Here is a 21,715-nt window from a genome sequence, read left to right as displayed (position 1 = left end):
TCCCTTCTGACTCTGATACACGATTTTACTTTGCAAGTAAGTAACAGAAATATTAGACCATCGCACTCGAACACTAGACGTGCAGCACGCGCGCGTCTAAATTCAAACTGCGCCGTACGTTACAGTCGCTATGAAAACGCGGGCTTTTACCGATTTTTATTCAATTTTAATTTTTTTTTCCTCCTTGTCGGCGATCCATAGAAATCTGTCTGCTAATATCTATTTCAGATCTATGAATAAATTGCCCTTTTCAATTTACGATTTTTGTTTCGTTCAGACGGAGGAAACCAAAACTATAAAGTGTGTTCATGACTCCTCCAGCTATAGAAAACGTCGTTAGGATTTGAGTTTCAATACAGGTCAGAGCTACGGAAAATATCTTTTACACTGTACTTACAATTTGAGGCAGCTGCTTTAAAATATACCGTAATGTGAATGACCTTGAATGGAGCTGAAAAGACACCAAACGCCGCTCAATCTGTTCAAAGCTGCTTAATTAATCGACAGAGAAAATGGACCACTCGATACTCATTAAGAATTATATCGGTCAAGCTGATTATCCTCTGCGTAGTTATTCTATAAAACAGTGTAGATAGCCGGGCCATAAATACCTCCACACATTCGCTTTGGGCCACGCGCGCTGTTCAACTGACTATAAATCGTTTACATGCTCGTATTACATACAGAAAAGGAAACAGATCTGTTTTGTCTCTTCAGTGACAGCAGAATAAACGTCAAAAACAAAAGAAATAAAGTTAGCAATTACTTTTTATATCAAGTTAGCCAATTATTAAATTCTCATTTTGCCGTGCCTCGTTTTCTTCTGTTTCTTCGGAAAGATTTTGGTTGATTTTTCACCAGGTACAATCGATATTTTATAAAATCCCAGCAAGTTTTCTCCATTAAAAAACCCGTCCCAGCAAGCGCTCAATCCCATTTCTTAATTTGGCAGCCAGCTCAGGTTATCTCGCAGAACGGATATTTTGTGGAGCGGATCGGTAACAGATAACATGACATAACAGATAACATAACATTTTTTTGTTATTTCTTATTATTTTATTATTTTTTTTTATTTTTTTTTATTTTTTTTATTGAAATGTAACAATACATACAGAAAAAAACAGCGATTACAGTACAACAACAACAGTACACGGTTAACAGTACTCACAGTACTTAAACTACTAAAAGAAGAAGGCAAATAACCATAATTACAGGAAGACAGATTGTACCTCTGATTGTAAAAGTAAGGCAAAAGCATGTGATTGCACTTAAGATATTTAAGATAACATAACATTGGTAACATAACAGATATCCTGCCATATACATAGGTTGCCAAGATTTGTCCGAAGTCTTGCAAAGCTTTGAATAAGCTGCAAAATGCGTCTCGTTGACAATTTGTTGAATAATAAAACAATTATCCTGCTCAATCCGTGGATTGTCGTCTAATTTTAGCCAACTCGGCCTACGACCTCGTCTGCTAAGTATCAGATGATATTCCGCGTGATTTCTCAGGAGCTGACAGGTCCCGTGACAGCGACTTAGAGCCTCCAGCTGCATACCTGCACGAAACGTGAAGATGAAGATGAATATGAAGATGTCAGCGTCTTTTCTGTATGCTGGCATTGCTGCTGTTGTATGTCTTGTTATCTATCTCCTCGTGAAGAGATTTACAAAGGGAAAAAAGAACAAGAGGCCCACCAAGCCTGGCACAGTTATCTTACATCAGTTTCCTGTGTTCGATGGATGCCCGGTGGTGAGTGTAAGTCCGCCATGTTTAAAGTTGGAAACTTTCCTTCGTATGGCAAAGATCCCGTACGAAAATGAGTATGGTTTCAAGTTTTCCAAGAAGGGAAAAATGCCGTGGATCGAGTTCAACGGGCAAGAAGTAGCTGATTCTAATTTCTGCATTTAATTTCTGAAGAAAGAATTTCAAGTGGATATTCATTCTCATTTGAGCGCTACAGAAAAAGCCATTGCTCACAGCTTCCGTACAATGTTGGAGGAAAACACTTTCTGGTAAGCGTTGAGTTTTTATGTTAGGTGTTTAACCGCTTGTTATACTGTTTTGGTTTCGCACGTGATCGTGGGGTTTCTCGAAAAACACAAAGGCAAACGACTTTGAAAAAGTGAAAATTGAGACCTTCTAGATGTCTGGATAACTCAGACCCCCCAAAAAATAATTTTACTGTTTTTCTTATTTCCACCACGAGAATTTCTCGAAGTATAAAGACCCTGTCAGGTTCTATCAAGTTGCGAATATCCGCTTCTGTAGCGTGACACCGTATACGGTGAAACCCCGATTTAACAAACTTCAGCACGTGCAAAGTTACAGTAAAATGTATGGAACAGAGCTTTGATACAACGATAACAATAAATATATATCTAACTTGATTTGATAAAAGGTGTCTCCCGAAATTTGACATGACACCGTAGTTCTGAAGCCCTATTTCTGTAACGAACGCTGAATGAGGGCTAATTTTAGCTCAAGTTTAACGTAAGGTACTCTAGTTTATGTGTTTTTTAACCAAAAAGACTGCATATACGGCATTTTGTTTAAATCAAGAATTCTATCAATTTAATTAAGAGTGTTTACAACTTGAAATGTGAGTCAAAATTAATACCAAGATAGACATAAGAAAACACTCGGCGGAGAGCTGAACTGTAGCGTTCTTAAAGCATGCACATCTCAAATAAACTGAACTAAAGCATTCTACATCGACATTCGATTCAACTTTAAGCAAATCAGGCGAAATATCTGAGGAAGCGGGCATGTGTTATCTCAATTGTCAACTCCATTGTCGCGGCCGGAAATGCACACGATCGCATCGCCTCCCACTAGCGAATCACAGAGAACTATGAACTATGAGTGTTAGCTAGGCGGAGAACGCCTAAAATTGAGGGAAAAGGAAAACTATGTACTCACATCAGCGCTTGAAGCGATTCCTTGGCTATCCAATCCGACATGTTTCTTTTAAGAAATAACCGACAATGTCCCGGATGTATTTGAATGTGGTCGAGCGCGTAACACCCGCTTCCCAAACTTCAACAGTAAAAAACTAAGTCTTTAGCCACGGTAAAGTTCAAGCCAAATATCGTTATGACCGCCTTCAAATCAGCCCGTATAGTCTAGTTCCGAGTCCTAATTGATGTGGCTAAAGACCTTTGCTGTCTAAAGCAAGCTCAACATTATCTGTACCTGGCAAAACGAGCCGACCGGTTATCTGTGTTTAACCGCCTAAAGCTCGGTTTGAGGTACGATAACAGCCGACGCACAACTTGCAAATCGTAAGACTTTCACCTTCACGGGACTTAATGATGTCCTCCGGCAAACTTCCTTTAGACAGCAGAATGGAAAGCTATAGATCACAACTGTTCAACTAGTTAGCGCGCGCAACTAGAATTCAAATGAAAGAGAGGGGTTGGAGTTAGAGACTGGGCTAGACTAACCACAAGTAATTCTAGGGGGAGGGAGACGGAGGGGGGGGGGGGAGACAGGGAGGGAGAAAAAAAAGTAAGATTGCATTCACTACATTAGACAGGGCGACATTTCATTGGAAGAAAGCCGAACAATTCTCCGTATCCTCAAACAAAAAAAAAAAACAAAAAAAAAAATGAAACCCCATACATTCCTTAACAGCCCGATAGCCACCTTTTATCAAATCAAGGTAGATTGTGCACAAGAATAAGTTATTTCTGTCCTAAAGCAGCTATGTAGCTCATTTCAAGCGATAATAGACCACAAAGTGAATGTAAAATCCATCAAATTGAAAAAAGAACCGATTTAATGAGCCAAAGTTGAGGAGTAATGAATTAGCTGACTTGGAGTTTCAGTAAATCAAAGCTTTAATCTTAGATGTCACCAAGCAGTAACACACACACGCAGTATGACCTTTTAAAGACCTTTAAACCTAACAGTAATCGAGTCTGCCCGCTTATTTGACAAGAAATGGGTAAACGAGAGTGAAAACACGACTTTGGTTCAATAATTCAGCTAAAATTTGTCTTAACTCGACAATCCATTGAACAATTGTGCACAAGAATAAGTTATTTCTGTCCTAACGCAGCTATGTAGCTCATTTCAAGCGATAATAGACCACAAAGTGAATGTAAAATCCATCAAATTGAAAAAAGAACCGATTTAATGAGCCAAAGTTGAGGAGTAATGAATTAGCTGACTTGGAGTTTCAGTAAATCAAAGCTTTAATCTTAGATGTCACCAAGCAGTAACACACACACGCAGTATGACCTTTTAAAGACCTTTAAACCTAACAGTAATCGAGTCTGCCCGCTTATTTGACAAGAAATGGGTAAACGAGAGTGAAAACACGACTTTGGTTCAATAATTCAGCTAAAATTTGTCTTAACTCGACAATCCATTGAACAATCTAACTTGATTTGATAAAAGGTGTCTCCCGAAATTTGACATGACACCGTAGTTCTGAAGCCCTATTTCTGTAACGAACGCTGAATGAGGGCTAATTTTAGCTCAAGTTTAACGTAAGGTACTCTAGTTTATGTTTTTTTTTTTTTTTTTTTTTTTTTTTTTTTTTTTTTTTTTTACTTTAATGCTTCAGAAGACTTACACTACAGTACATTACATTTGTTTAACCCTACATATATTACATTACACAGTACATTATATTATGTTACACAAACATACTACATTACTTACGTTATATGTTACAAAAGTAATTACGGTACATGTTAAACACCTAATCTCCAAAAAACTTAATAATCTTATACATTATATTACAAAGAGTTGATAATTGGCTTCCACTTTTCAACGTGAGTTTTCAGTTTGTTATTTTTTAGGGCAATGGATCGCTCAATTGATTTAATGTATTTTATTTTTATGATAACATGTGGCAAAAGGGGTAGAATATTCTTGAGCCGGTTAGAGTAAATGACCTGTTTACCAATAATAATAATATGATTTAGAAGGGTCCAATTGAGATTCTTTTGAGCTAGGCCGAAAATGATATCGTAATCATTTAAAAAGTCAATATTTATGTCTATGGATTTTAGCCAAAGAACAACGGACTTCCAAAAGTCGATGCTATGTTTACAATAACAAAAAAGATGCTCGAGAGATTCCTCAGACGTGTGACAGAAAGTACAAAGAGGAGAGCTGACTATTTTCATTTTGTATAGAGATTTGTTGGTGTACAGTATCCGATTGAGAATTTTGTATTGGAAAATTTTTGTATTCGTGTCAATTGTAACGACATGTGGAATTAAGTAAAATGTTTCCCAGTCTAGCTCGTGATTGTGAAATAATGTTGTATATTTGTGTCGTGCCGCTGGGTCTACTTGAATCGTCTCCACCAATTCCCAGTATAGCTTTTTCGAGTTAATCGAATCAAGCGAAAAGCATTTACCATTTAAATAGAGGGTATGTTGCAATACAGGTGGGATGTAAGATTCAATAGGAGTCCCATTCGAGTTAATTAGGGCTTTCCACGGAGAAGGAAGAGAGTCAAAAATACCCAGTAGTGAGAAAAATTCAATAAGCGTAAGCCCAATTGTCGCAAAAGTGGGCCAAGGCTTTAGCTTGCCGTTCTTGGTCAGAATGTCAGAAATGAAAGTGATACCCTTTGAGAATAGTCTTCTGTAAAAAATAGGTTTGCCGTTGATGCGTACGAATTTATTGTTCCAGAGAATTTGCTTTAGAACTTCGCCACGGGACTCGGCAGGTTTGGTCGTTAATTTTGACCAGACATCAAGACAGTCTCTGTAAAAGCTGGGAATATGGTCTGGTAGGTCAGCAGGATTGAAATTGCAGTATAAGAGAAATTTTCCGCCATAGTCCTTGAGAAAGAACGAAAGAAAGTGTTTCCATGGGCTGTCGTAATCCTCAATATATTTTTTAAGACAGATAATGCGTTGGGTATCGATAAGAGTTTTAACATGTGGCATTCTTAGACCACCATTCTTATAATCACTGATTAGTGCTAAGCGTTTAATTTTGTCACGTCCCTTCCAGATGAACCTGTAGATAATGGAGTTAAGCTCTTTGATTATTTTTTTCGTGGAGCACATGAGTGATGCGCGAAACATAAATTTTGGTATAAGAAATGTCTTAACGACCTGGATTTTGCCATATAAAGTCAAGTTCCGCCATCTCCATCCTGCTAGGGTATCGGAAAGCGACTTTAGAGTTTCATCATAGTTGAGCTCTCGTTTTTTCTTCAAATCGTAGGTAAAATGAACGCCAAGAATTTTAATTGGTTTATTAACTTTGTCGATACCAGCAAGAAAGGGTTGGTCGTTATCGTGGCTGGTTCCTAGCCATAAAGCTTCGGTTTTCTCCGCGTTGAGCTTCAAGCCAGAACACAATCCAAATTTATGAAGAGTCGTGGAGAGATTTTCGAGGGAATTAACGTCATGTAAAAACGTTGTCAGATCATCGGCGAAAGCTGCAAGTTTGATTTCCTTGTCAACGACAATACCTTTTATACTCACGTCACTTCTGATTCTAACAAGCAACACTTCGAGAGCAATGATAAAGAGGTATGCCGACAGCGGATCCCCCTGCCTGACACCTCTTCGAACGTCAAAAAGCTGAGAAGAAAAGCCGTTGTCTATAACACAGCTCGATATGTTACAGTACAGTACAGAAACCCAACGGATAAACGATTCACCGAAGTTAAAAGCTCGCAAGGCTTTAAATAAGAAGGACCAGCTTAGTGAGTCAAAAGCTTTCTCGAAATCAAAGGCAACCATTAGACCAGACAGCTGTTGAATCTTAGTGTACTCCACTGATGATATCTTTAATGGTGCGGATAGCATCAAAGATCGTTCTTCCTCTGACATAAGCATATTGGTCAGCCTGTATGATCTCTGGTAAAATTTTCTCTAAGCGTAGAGCGAGGGCTTTTGAAGCAATTTTCATATCCACGTTAAGAAGAGAAATTGGCCTCCAATTTTTGATGTACCTTCTATCTCTGTCTTTTTTGTCTATTAATTTAATAATGGCTTGCTTTTGTGAGGTGGATAGTTCGCCGTGCTCAAAGGAATAGTTCAGGGAGTCTGTGAGCTGCTGACCTAATAAATACCAGAAAGTTTTATAAAATTCAGCTGTGAGTCCGTCATTTCCAGGGGTCTTGCCATTAGGAAATTTATTTAGCGCTTCAAAACATTCAGCGCGCGTAAGCAGTCCTTCACAACTCATCGACGAATTGTTATTTAACGTGGGTATGTTCGGATTTTCTAAAAAGTCAAAAGCAAATTCTTCGCCTTCTTCGGAGTCATGGTTGCTATATAGGTTTTGATAAAAGTCTCTAAGCTTATTTATTATAGATTTAGGATTGACTGTAATTTTTCCGGTGGAATCATAAAGTCGCCTTACAGCAGTTTTACCACACCTAGTTTTTTCCAAATTCAAAAAGTATTTTGAGTTTTTCTCGCCGTTCTCGTACCAATTGATTCTAGACCGCACAATGTAGCCGCGCACGACATAGTCATGGAGAAGCTCATATTCGTGTTTTGCAGCTTCAAGGTCGTTTACATTGTTTTGTGAGGGGTCGTTGTTACAGATCGATTCGTGTTTGTTTATCTTCTTTTCCGCTTCAGCCAGGCGTTCTCTGCGCTCTTTCGCTTTTTCTTTGCTGTATTTGATGGTAAAAGATCTAATCCTATATTTAACTAAGTCCCACAGAACTCGTTTGTCAACAACTTCTTTAAATTCCTCAAGCCATTCAGAATATTTTAAGGTGATACGTTCAACGTAGGAGGAATCTTCTAATAAACTTGAGTTGAATCTCCAGTAGGACGGACCATGAGGTTGTTTGTCCAGACTGTTAAGAAGCAGAGTAACTGCTGAGTGGTCTGACTTGATAGCAGGAATAATCTCAGTTTTAGATACATCGTCTTGAGTTGCTCTACTTATGAGCCAGTAGTCCAGCCGTCGCCTAATAAACGGCCTTTTCTGAGTCCATGTAAAGTTCTTTTTATCGGGGTGGTGTATGCGCCAAATATCAATTAGATCATAAGCCGTCATTAGTTCTTCAATCTTTCGCACCGAAGGTTTCGTCTCAATTCTACCCCCGAGATTGTCCAGCGTGGGATTCAGGTGGGTATTGAAATCGCCTCCGATAATGATCTGGCAGTCTGGATCTACATCCAGCTCATCCAACACGGATTTAACGTCGTCGAAAAATTTACATTGCTCGCGACTTTTAGTGGGTGCATATAAGTTTACCAACAGGAATGGAGAATCTTGGATGGTTGCTTCGACAACGATATATCTGCCTTCGGTGTCGATATGCTCACCTTTAATTTCGAAATGAAGCTCGCTATTGAATAGAATTAACACGCCTCTGCCATGATTGGTACCGTGAGCAAACATCATTTTACCTTGCCACTGAAATTTCCATTCATTTTCAATTTCTGGAGTACTGTAGGTTTCTTGTAAAAAAACTATATCGGCATTGTGCTGTTTGACCCATGTAAAAATAGATTTTCTTTTGAAATTGTCGCGAATCCCTCGAGCATTTAGAGACAATAGGTTAAAATTGTAATTAGCCATGAATCTCAATTGGATCCATTGAAAGGCAGGCCATAATACAATAAACGAGTGAAAGCCATGAAAAGGAGTTAATGGGTATTTCAAGAAAAATTAAGCATCTGGAGAAATTACACACATACAAATAGACAAGCATACTACTGAAAAAGGCGTGAATGAAAAAGTCAAAAAAATCAGAGAAAACAAAAGAACATAAAAGCATATCTGTACTTACCAACCGCCCCAAAACTAGTTGTATGGGCATGCCTACCCTCCAGGTGTTGCTCCAGGAGTTACGGAATTCAACTCAATCAACAAAAGGTACAGCTAAGATTTACATATTCAACACATAGATAAATTCAAAAGTAACACCACTTAGATTTACATAATTTGGCAGGGTGTGAGATTGGACATAGAAATTATAATGTAGTAGCTGAATTTAAATTAGTGTCACTGTAGTAAGAGTTCCAAGCTTTAGTAAATAGCGCATTAAAGTTTCCAGTAGAAAAATAAATAAAGTATTTATAGAAGACACATGTTCATTCCAAGGGTTGGTCAGGTGGCAGAAATTTTCCGTTCACAAACAGTTGATCTGGGTGGGCCTTGCTAAAGTGTACCCTGAAGCCTTTGTCCCGCGCCTGCTTGAATTTTTTCTGCTGTTGTTTACGAAGGTCGTAGAGATCTTTTGGTATGTCGTCGTACATAAAAAAGTCCTTGTCCTTTAATTTTATTCGGGCAGCTCTCATGACGTCTTCCTTATCGGTATACCTTAGAAACCGTACGATAATAGGTCTTGATAAGGTGCTATTTGGTTTGCCCAAGCGATGAACTCTCTGAAATTCATATTTGCCACGTGGATTCTCAATTTGTAGCTCATTTTCTAGGAAGTTGAAAACGATGTTTTTGGTGTCTTCGGGCTCAGAAGCGCTCTCATGGGTTGTATTCTCAGGAACTCCAAAAATTTTAACATTTTCTCTTCTACTGTATGCTTCCAAGTACAGAAGATCTTTCTTACACTTATCAAGCTGGGCTTTGTGATCGTGCAAGTCCTTCTGCAGATCGGCGACATCCTCCTCCGTATAATTAATCGATGTTTCGACTTCGTTAATCTTTTTATCTCTCTTCTCCGCATCGTCTTTAAGCACCGTTACATCGGCGTCAAGCCTGCTGAGAGTGGACTCGATATTCGCCATCGTAGAAGCCATGCTATCCAAACGACTTTCGATAAGGGAAAGCTTTTCAAGGCTCTTCATAATACAATCCAGCTTCTCAGTCACGTTCTCGGCCATGTCAAGAGCGTTGAGTACAATATCACACGAACTGGTGCTGTCTTCCGAGTAATTTCTCGTTTTCTTATCAGCAGGTGAAGTAGAGACCTCAGTCTGCTGTGGTGAGCGAATTTTTCTCTTAGCGGACATGTAAAATTAGACGCAAAAACTGGAGCAACCAACAACACGTTCACTCCGCCATCTTACTTCACACCTCTCTCCTTCACACTCTAGTTTATGTGTTTTTTAACCAAAAAGACTGCATGTACGGCATTTTGTTTAAATCAAGAATTCTATCAATTTAATTAAGAGTGTTTACAACTTGAAATGTGAGTCAAAATTAATACCAAGATAGACATAAGAAAACACTCGGCGGAGAGCTGAACTGTAGCGTTCTTAAAGAATGCACATCTCAAATAAACTGAACTAAAGCATTCTACATCGACATTCGATTCAACTTTAAGCAAATCAGGCGAAATATCTGAGGAAGCGGGCATGTGTTATCTCAATTGTCAACTCCATTGTCGCGGCCGGAAATGCACACGATCGCATCGCCTCCCACTAGCGAATCACAGAGAACTATGAACTATGAGTGTTAGCTAGGCGGAGAACGCCTAAAATTGAGGGAAAAGGAAAACTATGTACTCACATCAGCGCTTGAAGCGATTCCTTGGCTATCCAATCCGACATGTTTCTTTTAAGAAATAACCGACAATGTCCCGGATGTATTTGAATGTGGTCGAGCGCGTAACACCCGCTTCCCAAACTTCAACAGTAAAAAACTAAGTCTTTAGCCACGGTAAAGTTCAAGCCAAATATCGTTATGACCGCCTTCAAATCAGCCCGTATAGTCTAGTTCCGAGTCCTAATTGATGTGGCTAAAGACCTTTGCTGTCTAAAGCAAGCTCAACATTATCTGTACCTGGCAAAACGAGCCGACCGGTTATCTGTGTTTAACCGCCTAAAGCTCGGTTTGAGGTACGATAACAGCCGACGCACAACTTGCAAATCGTAAGACTTTCACCTTCACGGGACTTAATGATGTCCTCCGGCAAACTTCCTTTAGACAGCAGAATGGAAAGCTATAGATCACAACTGTTCAACTAGTTAGCGCGCGCAACTAGAATTCAAATGAAAGAGAGGGGTTGGAGTTAGAGACTGGGCTAGACTAACCACAAGTAATTCTAGGGGGAGGGAGACGGAGGGGGGGGGGGGAGACAGGGAGGGAGAAAAAAAAGTAAGATTGCATTCACTACATTAGACAGGGCGACATTTCATTGGAAGAAAGCCGAACAATTCTCCGTATCCTCAAACAAAAAAAAAAACAAAAAAAAAATGAAACCCCATACATTCCTTAACAGCCCGATAGCCACCTTTTATCAAATCAAGGTAGATATATATATATAAATATAACGAAATCATCGTTATAACGAATACAAACCGGAAGCCCAAACATAAAATGCACCCCGATATAACGGATGATAGATAACACGCGACATAAGATGAATGTAGAACAGATCAGCGAGGATAAAAAAACTTTAATCCTGTAACAGGAGAACAAATCCAAAGACTTATGTCCATATCTATCAATCAATCAATCAATCTATATTTAACGTGGTCTGCACGCTTAGCTAAAAAGCTAGTTTTCAGATGCGCCACGAAATAAAAAAAACCAAAATAGAGAAATAAAAACTTCTTGGAAGTGTATACAAATAGATTAAGCTATAATTAAGAATCACTACAAATTACAATATTGTCAAACTAAGATTAAAAATATAAAAATAGAAAATTTACAAATTAAAAAGAAAAATTATAAAATATTATTAAAAAACAGTAAAATAGCAATAATAAAAATTGACAAACTACTCGGGACAAAGTCCCGTAAGATTTAATGTTCTTAGGTTCGTTTTAAAAATCGTGTAAGTTTTTATTTTTCTTGTGTCGTCTGGTATAGAGTTCCACAGTTTCGATGCAGTATATAGCCACGATTTAAGGCCATATTTTGTTGAATTTACTTTCGGAATTCGAAGGTCCACAATTGTGTTGCCTCTGAGGTTATAAGTGGAGCGTCTTGTTGTTATAAATTCACGCAAGCTTGCAGGACCGGCATCGCTAGCTAATATCTTAAAAACTGTGGACAATATTTCCGCTAACCGTTGTTCGCGGAGACTTGGGAGACCAATACGCTTTAATAGTTCTTCATAAGGCGTGGACTTTTCCCTAAAAACAAAACGGAGCGCTCGTTTGTTTACCATTTCCAACTTTTCAGCTGACTTTTTACTACAAAAGTGCCACGTTTCCGAACAGTATTTAAAGTGCGGCAGTATGAAAGCCTTGTAAAGGTCCCACCTAGTCTCAAAGGGCAACAGTTTTTGCATCCTTTTTAGTACAGCAATTTGTTGACTGACGTTTCTACATATTTTAGCGATGTGGTTTTCGAAATTTAATTTTTCATCAATTGTTACACCAAGAAGTTCCATTGTTTTGGATATAGGAACTTGTGACTCGTCACATTTGAACGCCAGCTCGGCTTCTTTGTTTTTTCCTAACACCATCGCCTGGTATTTTGAACTGTTCCTTTTCATTCCGTTTTGCGCAAACCATTTATCAGCACTAGCAAGGTCAGCGTTAATGGTTTCTTCAACTCTAGGAAGGACATTGTCAGCGTAAAAGATTTGTGTATCGTCAGCGTAAGTAGACAGCGTACTCTCCTTAATAACGTATGAAAGGTCATTCATAAAGATGTTGAATAGCAAGGGACTGAGAATAGATCCTTGAGGGACACCCTTAGATATTGTTTGCCAGTTGGAAAGTGTGTCCCCTAGTCTCACTCTTTGGAATCAATTCGATAAGTAATCTCTTATCAGGGCAGTTGTTGCTTCGTCAGCTCCGTATTCTTTCAGTTTTAAAACAATTAGTTCGTGAGGTAAGGTGTCAAAAGCCTTCGACAAATCCATAGAGACAAGTCCGATCGTTTTATTGTTGTCAATTTCTTTCTTCCATTGTTCAGTTAAGCTTAGAAGTGCTGTGTCACAACCATGATATTTCCTATAAGCAAACACATATTTATGATAAATTCCTTCAAAATGTGGGCTTATTCGGTGATGCACAAGTCTTTCGAAAACTTTCGAAAAAGCAGGCAGAATCGTCACGGGTCGATAGTTGGTTTTCATTAGGCAGCAATCCTTTTTTAGAACTGGAGTCACCTCGCCAAGTTTCCACTGTTGAGGTATTTTAGTGGAAGTTATAACATGATTTATCAGTGTACTAAGAGGATAGCACAAGACCTCCATCGATTCTTTGACTGCTCGTGGAGGGATCCCGTCGCATCCCGTAGCCTTGTTTGGTTTAAGATTCCTCATTACCTCATAAACTTCTGTTGGATTCGTGTTGCTTATCGATACATTGGGCCTGTTTGTTAAATTATGTGATGTGTGCGATAAATCGGCTGGACGATCAGTTTGATTTAGTTCTATTGTACTTTGGGTAGAGCTGGTGAAGAATTCATTAAATGTTTCGGCCACCTCTTGCGGATTCCTGATGATTTTGTCGCCCTCCTTTAGTGTGACTCCACTATTGTTTACATTCTTGCGGGAGTTAACATAAGGCTTAATGGCGCACCAAAACTTCTTTTGATATGCATATTTTTCTATAGTTTTCTATGTGAACATTAAAGCACAAATGTTATTTTTGACAGTCGTTGAGATCTGTAAATGCATTATGCTGCATGGGTAGTACAACGTAGCAGCGTAAAAAACAATTATTAACTATACCTCGATATAACAAACATATTGGTTGTTTCTCCGCAAATTTGTTTATATACCTGATTGAAAAAACGTTGACCCACGAAAAGCATAAACCATAAACGATGTGACCCAAATTTTTACTTGAAAATCGGAAAAAACTAATTGTCCTCTGTGACAGTATAAGAATGTTTGCATAATTAAATCATGATCTTAAAGCTCTCAAAGAAAGAAAATATCTTGATTATAAATCATTGGAATATTACAAAGCCTGTCTAAGCTTACCAATGTTGCTACCAAGAATCTCAGTCGGTCTTATCGTTCATGGGTTATGCTTTTCGCGAGTCAACGTTTCTTCAATTAGGTGTAGCTGGAACAATTTCCAAGTTTAGCCCACAAAAACAGAAAGTATTTGTTACCAGGAGATGGACATTCTGGGTTTAATACCGTCTGGCCCTCGAAGGTTTAAATTGAAGGTTTCGAACTTTTTGAACTTTTACTCAAAAGTAAACATTTTAATACAGAGATTACGGAACCAGCACGCAAGCCACTTGTCAGTTCACAAATGCGACTTTAATGGTGAGTTGTTTTTTTATTTGTAAGAGACAACTCTAGAAAAGGTAAAACATTGCAATTTTTCTGTCAGTGGTAAAATCACCAATAAATTCTACGCGACGTAAAACAATTTTTTAGACTGACTGCAGGCGATGCGAGACAAAAAACTAATTAAATTACCCCAATTCAAGTCCCGGTGGATTGACTCGGAAATCCTACAACTTGTAGCTTCGTATTTTACGCTACTAACTCATCCGAAACATGGTAAAAGCTTCACCGCGTTGGAAATGAGAAGAAAAACTTGCTTGAAAAAAGTAGAACAACAATGCTATGGCAACATTCGCTTATCGAGAGGATACCTTAACTTCGAGCCAGGATCCGAGCCAGGATTCGAGCCAGGATTCGAGCAAGGATCCGAGCCAGGATTCGAGCCAGGATTCGAGCTAGGATCCGAGCTAGGATCTGAGCAAGGATAATTAAGAATGGGATTAACAGTGCATCCATGAGAGAACAGGGCAGAAACAGGCAATAGGTGATACAGCTCAAATCACCGATTTCGCCCAAACTTAGCATAAATGTTGGGTATGGTGAGCTATTCACTGTGGCAAAACATTAGCTCAAAATATTTTATTCCCTTGGAGTTATGGCTCCTTTTGCAAAATTGGCCATTTTCCACTAATTTATGCATATTTAATTAGCTGACTTTGAATGACCAGTTCCACAAGAAAAAAAGACTTCTGAAAATAAAATTCACTGCATTATATTCTGCTGGTTATAAGGCTTTAAGTACAATAATTTACTTCAACCGTCCGATTTGATTTCTTCTCCTCAAACAGATTTTTGGAAGGTACACATTTCGTACTGCTGGAAATAGCCTTCAATTAGTGCCAAATATCTCCCATGAGCAACAACTTATATACATTATTTTTACATGGGTAATTAAATCCATCATTTAACTTCACAAAAATGGCACAAAATATTTGGGGACCAACATATTTTATTCCTACTGAGGAACTAAAGACACGTGACTTAACGATTTCTTGCTATTTCATCAAAATTCACCGAAACACAGAAGCCATTTATTTACTCAATTTGGCACAAAAGTGGTACAAAATAGCTAATCAAGCATACATCTATCGATAACAATCAAAATATTGGCGAAGAAAAGGCACCTAGGGCATTTTTCGGAGCATTTTCGGAGCCATATAAGCTTCTTAATTCGGCAATGTTGTGATAGCAAATGTAAATACAACAGCGAAAGATTTTCTTCACAAGCTCGCTCAATCCAACATCTAGGCACATCAAAGTTAAGAAACAAGAAAGTAATGCTACATACATGCCACTTATCGACACTTAGATGCTTTCTTCTGAAGATTTTGTTCTTCTTGCTGTACTTCGATCTCAGTTGACATGTGTACTGTTGCTTTGAGGCGCGCTGAACTCAGCCAATCCATCGTGGTTCATACTTCGTGAAAGGTATAAACAGGTTGTCAATAAATTCATTCAAGGAGCTGTTCAAAGTTCACGGAGCGACAGTTCTCTCAGCCAGTTTACATGATATAAATTTAACTGGAAATAAACAGCCGCTATCCCCCGCCATCTTAGATTTATACTTGAGCCTGCCGTTTCAGTCAGCGGTACGGCCTGTTCACGTGTCCTCACGCGCGACCACACGCGTGGTCACACGCGTGTTCATAGATATATTTGCTTTTCCTCCGCGAATGTTCGTTTTTGTCATGGTAAGTAGATTTCGTTTGTTATTTACATGACAATATTTTCAATTTGTCTTAGCAAAAAAATTTCCTCCGCTGCAGCTTGATGTGTGTACTGCAATGCTCATTTGTAGTTCAGTTTCCTGTTATTTCTTTTCGCTGGTGGGAGACCTGATGCAAAAGAGACTAGAACGCTAGAACTGGGAAACCCGTGCAATGCGAGCGGAGTTTCCGGAAAAATTACTGTTCAGTAAAAGAGTTCCAGAATTTTTCTGCTCAACGATCGTCATGCAGGACAACGGTGAATCTAGAACACGTATATGTAACGATGAAATCAAAATGTCAACGTCTCCCAGTCACTTCCCAGACATCTGTATTTTTTAGTTATTGGTTGTTCAAATTCCCTTCCCCTGGGGGAAAAAGTTATTAATACCGCATTTAACGATTACATGCTTTGATTAAATTCCTCTACCTAATGAAGAACTTTGTGGGATCTTAAAAAGGAGAGAAGGCAACCTCGTCCCCAGGGCTTTTCCCTTGGGGACGAGGTTGGAGAGAAGGTACAGATTCAGTCTCCAAGCTGCCAAAAATTAATATAACAGGAAGACTATTTAACCCTTTCAGTGCTAAATTTCTCTAAAAACCGGGTTTTTCACCGTTAAGCTAAATTTTTGGTGCTATGACCCTGAATTTCCCTTAACTTTGCTTAAAAAGCACTTTTCCACAATGCAGCAAGATTTTGACGAAGATTGCATGGAAATCGTTTCCATTGTTTTTTTATTGCTCCTTTTCCTTTCGTTCTTCTCGGCTTTTTTATTTCCACTTCTTTCTACTGTATCCGTCCTTCCTTTAGACCAAAAAAGTTTTGATTAAAACATTGGTAAACCCTGAAAAGAGGACCTCGACCTTTTACAGGTGTTTTGGCCTGTTTAAGCACGATTTTGCACCTAAAAGTGATTGACTTTTTCTCAATTAGCTCTGTCAGGATACGACCGATACGCAAAATGAATAGTTATTTGAAAAGGTCAAACTTAGCTCTATCAGATGCTTATCACTAGAATCTGCTGACTATCAAATTAATGACGTCATAAGTGGTTCATTGTCTGCTCCTCCAAATGTCGACAAAAGTCGACTTTAGCAGTTAAAGAGTTAAACAGAAGGAACAGATGGACACAGGCCATGCTAACAACCTGACAACCGCCATTTCGTCGAACGTCCACACTCGCCCCCTCCCTTACCTCCCAAAAAACACAGAAACAACAAAAAACAATGAGCATACTCGCTTTAACCTGATATAAGATGAAAGAACTGGCTGATTTTTAATGGTTTCCGACATTTCAGAGACTACCCGTATTTATTCGATTAAGCGCCCAACCTCGAATAAGCGCCCACCTAGCAAATCGAATAAGCGCCTACCTTGAAGGTAGGAAAAAATAATAAGCGCCCACAGATTCTTAACAGGTTCTTAATTTCTAAAATTGATTAAAAATGTTTACTTTTAGGAAAATATTATATCATTAGGGCTTTATTTTGACATAACCCCCCTCTCAAGGTCCAAAAATTTAATTAGCGCTCAGGGCGCTTAATCGAATAAATACGGTACTTATTCTGATGAAAACGAACATTCGTGGAGGAAAAGCAAATATATCTTTGAACACGCGTGTGGTCGCGCGTGATGACGCGTGAACGGGCCGTACCGCTGACTGAAACGGCAGGCTCGATATAAATCTAAGATGGCGGGGGATAGCGGCTGTTTATTTCCAGTTAAATTTATATCATGTAAACTGATTGAGAGAACTGTCCCTCCGTGAACTTTGAACAGCTCTTTGAATGACTTTATTGACAACCTGTTTATACCTTTCACGAAGTATAAACCACGATGGATTGGCTGAGTTCAGCGCGCCTCAAAGCAACAGTACACATGTCAACTGAGATCGAAGTACAGCAAGAAGAACAAAATCTTCAGAAGAAAGCATCTAAGTGTCGATAAGTGGCATGTATGTAGCATTACTTTCTTGTTTCTTAACTTTGATGTGCCTAGATGTTGGATTGAGCGAGCTTGTGAAGAAAATCTTTCGCTGTTGTATTTACATTTGCTATCACAACATTGCCGAATTAAGAAGCTTATATGGCTCTGAAAATGCTCCGAAAAATGCCCTAGGTGCCTTTTCTTCGCCAATATTTTGATTGTTATCGATAGATGTATGCTTGATTAGCTATTTTGTACCACTTTTGTGCCAAATTGAGTAAATAAATGGCTTCTGTGTTTCGGTGAATTTTGATGAAATAGCAAGAAATCGTTAAGTCACGTGTGTTTAGTTCCTCAGCAGGAATAAAATATATTGATCCCCAAACATTTTGTGCCATTTTTGTGAAGTTAAATGATGGATTTCATTACCCATGTAAGAATAATGTATATAAGTTGTTGCTCATGGGAGATATTTGGCACTAATTGAAGGCTATTTCCAACAGTACGAAATGTGTACCTTCCAAAAATCTGTTTGAGGAGAAGAAATCAAATCGGACGGTTGAAGTAAATTATTGTACTTAAAGCCTTATAACCACAGAATATAAAGCAGTGAATTTTATTTTCAGAAGTTTTTTTTTCTTGTGGAACTGGTCATTCAAAGTCAGCTAATTAAATATGCATAAATTAGTGGAAAATGGCCAATTTTGCAAAAGGAGCCATAACTCCAAGGGAATAAAATATTTTGAGCTAATGTTTTGCCACAGTGAATAGCTCACCATACCCAACATTTATGCTAAGTTTGGGCGAAATCGGTGATTTGAGCTGTATCACATGTTGCCTGGTCCTCTCTTGGATGCTCACTTAACTATTAAGCGCTCCGGTTAGCCTGAATGGCACTCCGGTTAGCCTAAATAGCGTTCGGTTCACTCTGGTTAGCCTAAATAGCGTTCGGTTAGCCTAACTAGCACTCTGGTTAGCCTAAATTGCACTACGGTTAGCCTACTTTAGCTTGGGTTGCTTGCGGTTACCTTTTATAATAGGGTTAAGATTTCTATCTGAAAAAAAGGGTGGATCCTAGCTCTGATTCTAGCTCAGATCCTGGCTCGGATCCTGGCTCGGATCCTGGCTCGAATCCTGGCTCGAAGCCTGGCTTTATTATTAGTTTATCTCGCTTATCGAGATTTTGTTATGACACATAGTAGTTTACCAATCTGCAGTGGCAAGTCACGAAGTTCTGTATCTACGCTTGCTTTATTCTCTGCACCAAAATTGTCGGAAAAGTCCAAACTTTCAGATTTCCGAAGGTGTCTCAACCAAAACACGATTAAGGTAATTATATTCCACGCTTTTATGGTGAACTCAATGCGTTTTTAAAAAAGACATGATTGTTTATGCTGAATATTGCTGGCCTGCAAGCACGTGACAAAGCGGCCATTCGGGGGTCAAAACAATAAAAATAAATCTTAAGTCCCAGCGGAGGGAAACGCTTTGTTCTTGTCCCCCAGCATGGCCGCCGTGACGTCAGTTGCAAGTCAGCAATTAATGTAGCTACCGTACTCTGAATGGAAGATTCGAATTTGAATGAAAATTAGCTCATAGACTTCCTACAATCTATATGACGTATAACGCTAAGGGACAGACCATTTTTTTTTTATAGAGGGAGGATGAAAAATATTGAAAAAAAATGTTTGCAGGGCCTGGAAAGACGAAATAAATTGTTTGCAAAAACGATATGTATAACAAAGAATAGTAAGAATTTCGAAAAAAAATTGTTTGCAGAGGTGCATAAACTAAAAAAAAAAGTTTGCGGAGGAAAATTTTTCATCTCCACCTCCAAGAAAATAATGGTCCGTCCCTAAGTGTTGTTTTAAATTGGTTAAAATAAAACAGGGATATAATCACGCGCATGCGTTCATATTATCCGGTTTTAAAGTCTCGTAAAGTTGTCGATGTCAGTCATTGTACGTCGTGTAGACGCTTTAAAAAATGCATAATAAGGTGTCCTAAGGTGCCCTAAGCCTGTGATATGTCTATCTCGCCCTGTAAACCTATTTAGCTTAACATCAACCACATCCCTACTGTCTAAACATTTCCCGTTAGCTAGACAATTCCTCGACAGGCGATACATCCCTAATTTGCATTGCTTGTGACAGATATCCCCTACTGGCTAGAATGAAATTCCTGTACAAGCAGGACATCCTTAACAGGCCAGACATACAGCCTCGCCATCCACTAGAGGCTAGATATTCTACAACCCACGACCTTAATTGTTTGAATACTTTCTGAAACTGTTGTTTCATCTATTTGTTCAAAGTCCAAGTCACGTGAAAAAGACAGCTTTCCAACAAAAGCAGACAACAAAAAATAAGTCGCAATGGCCAGATTTAATGTATCCTTTTTCTGTTTTTCTGTCTATCTACAGGACCATGATTTACTGCCGCTGGTGTTCCGACTATGCACCGATTTTTAGAGAAAAGTTATTTTCCAAGCTGTTCTTGCCTGTCAAATATCTGGTATTTAAAATGTACCAAAGGCGATACAGAAAATATCTTTGGTCGCACGGCATTGGTCGACACTCCGAACAAGACCTGTATGGAATTGGTGAGAAAGATTTGCTTGCGGTGTCGGAATTTTTGGGCCGGAAGAAATTTCTGTTTGGAGAGAAGCCTTGTCTAGCTGACGCAGTACTGTTTGCCTTCATCGCTGGGTTTACCTGGGATTGTCCAGAAAGTCCGCAAGCTTTACTCACCAAGTCTAAAGCGAAGAATCTTGACGAGCACGCCAAGAGAATGAAGGAACTGTACTATCCAGACTGGGATGAAATTATTTCAAAGAAACATAAATCTGGTCACGTAATTTTTGTTTTTTTAAATTAGCTTTCTGTCGTCCCAATGAAATCTGCCCTCGGTCTCTAAAGATACTGCAGCCAATTGCAAATCTCTAGTTACCTGTGATATGCACTTGTGACCAACACATCAGAGTGTAGGCTAGTAAGAAACTTTATGTAATGTTTGATTGCAGTAGCGTTTTATCAGTTTTATCAATATTATAAGCAATTGCGCCTTTATAAAGAATAAAGAATTTTAGTAAGCCGAAGAAAATGTACTTTCCGACGACTGAGAGATATGGAAACGAATTAGTCAACTGATGTTGTAGAGGATGTAGAGGTCCGCGTGTTGTCAAGGGTTGTTAGGAACCACTTATAGGCATGTCTAGCTTTTTTGTCATTCTGCGTTGGTCAGTCTTCGCATCCTTTTTCGCTTCAAGTCAAGTCAAGCAAACTCGTTTAGGCAGGGTGGCCCAATCAGCATTTGGCTGGTATAAATAGGGGCCCTGCGTAAATTATGCCTACATTATTTGTTTTATTATTATTATTTTTTTGATAGATTATCTATAGATTGTCGATAGATTATAGCCCTTCCTTATGGTCTCGTGCCGCTGTATTAGATGAGGAATACCTTCACATTTATTTGCCACTTCTATAGGGCGTTTTTTAAGTGATTTTTCGTATTTGTATGTTTTATTTGTATTTGTTTTCGGCGTGGTACAGCTAATAAGCCTTTAAACCAACACTTAAAATTTGTAAGGATACAGTTTGCGACTGACTTTAAAGTATCTTGTTTGTGAAGTCAGAGAATCTACTGTATTGGACCTTATAAGTACTCTAATAAGGCTTGTTTTACCAATATTGCTTTCATGCACTTGACGTATTATCCATGATTTGATAGGTCCATGGCCATACCAATTATTTTCTAACTGCTACTCTCATTTTTCAGGCATTTGAAAGATGAAGAAACATAATAATATTTAATTATACAATTCAATTATATTTTTTTCCCTTTTCACTATTCTTAACTCTCATTGTTGTTTATTGTATTTCAATCGTTAACACCAAGTATAGAAATAGTAATACTCAATAAACTTGTTGTTGTTGACCTTATGCAAATATATAATACGAGTCATTG

General features: G+C 38.6%; 1 pseudogene; it reads left to right on the top strand.

The window, feature by feature from the left end:
- Positions 1-1,588: 1,588 nt before the first annotated feature.
- On the top strand, positions 1,589-21,631 carry LOC144665754 (failed axon connections homolog; annotated as a pseudogene).
- The last annotated feature ends 84 nt before the right edge of the window (positions 21,632-21,715 follow it).

The sequence above is a fragment of the Oculina patagonica genome, chromosome 9 (genome assembly GCF_052425735.1).
Source record: "Oculina patagonica isolate OP01 chromosome 9, crgOcupat, whole genome shotgun sequence".
NCBI lineage: Eukaryota > Metazoa > Cnidaria > Anthozoa > Scleractinia > Oculinidae > Oculina > Oculina patagonica.
Note: the sequence above shows the minus strand (reverse complement) of the source record. Positions and strands in the feature narration are given on the sequence as shown.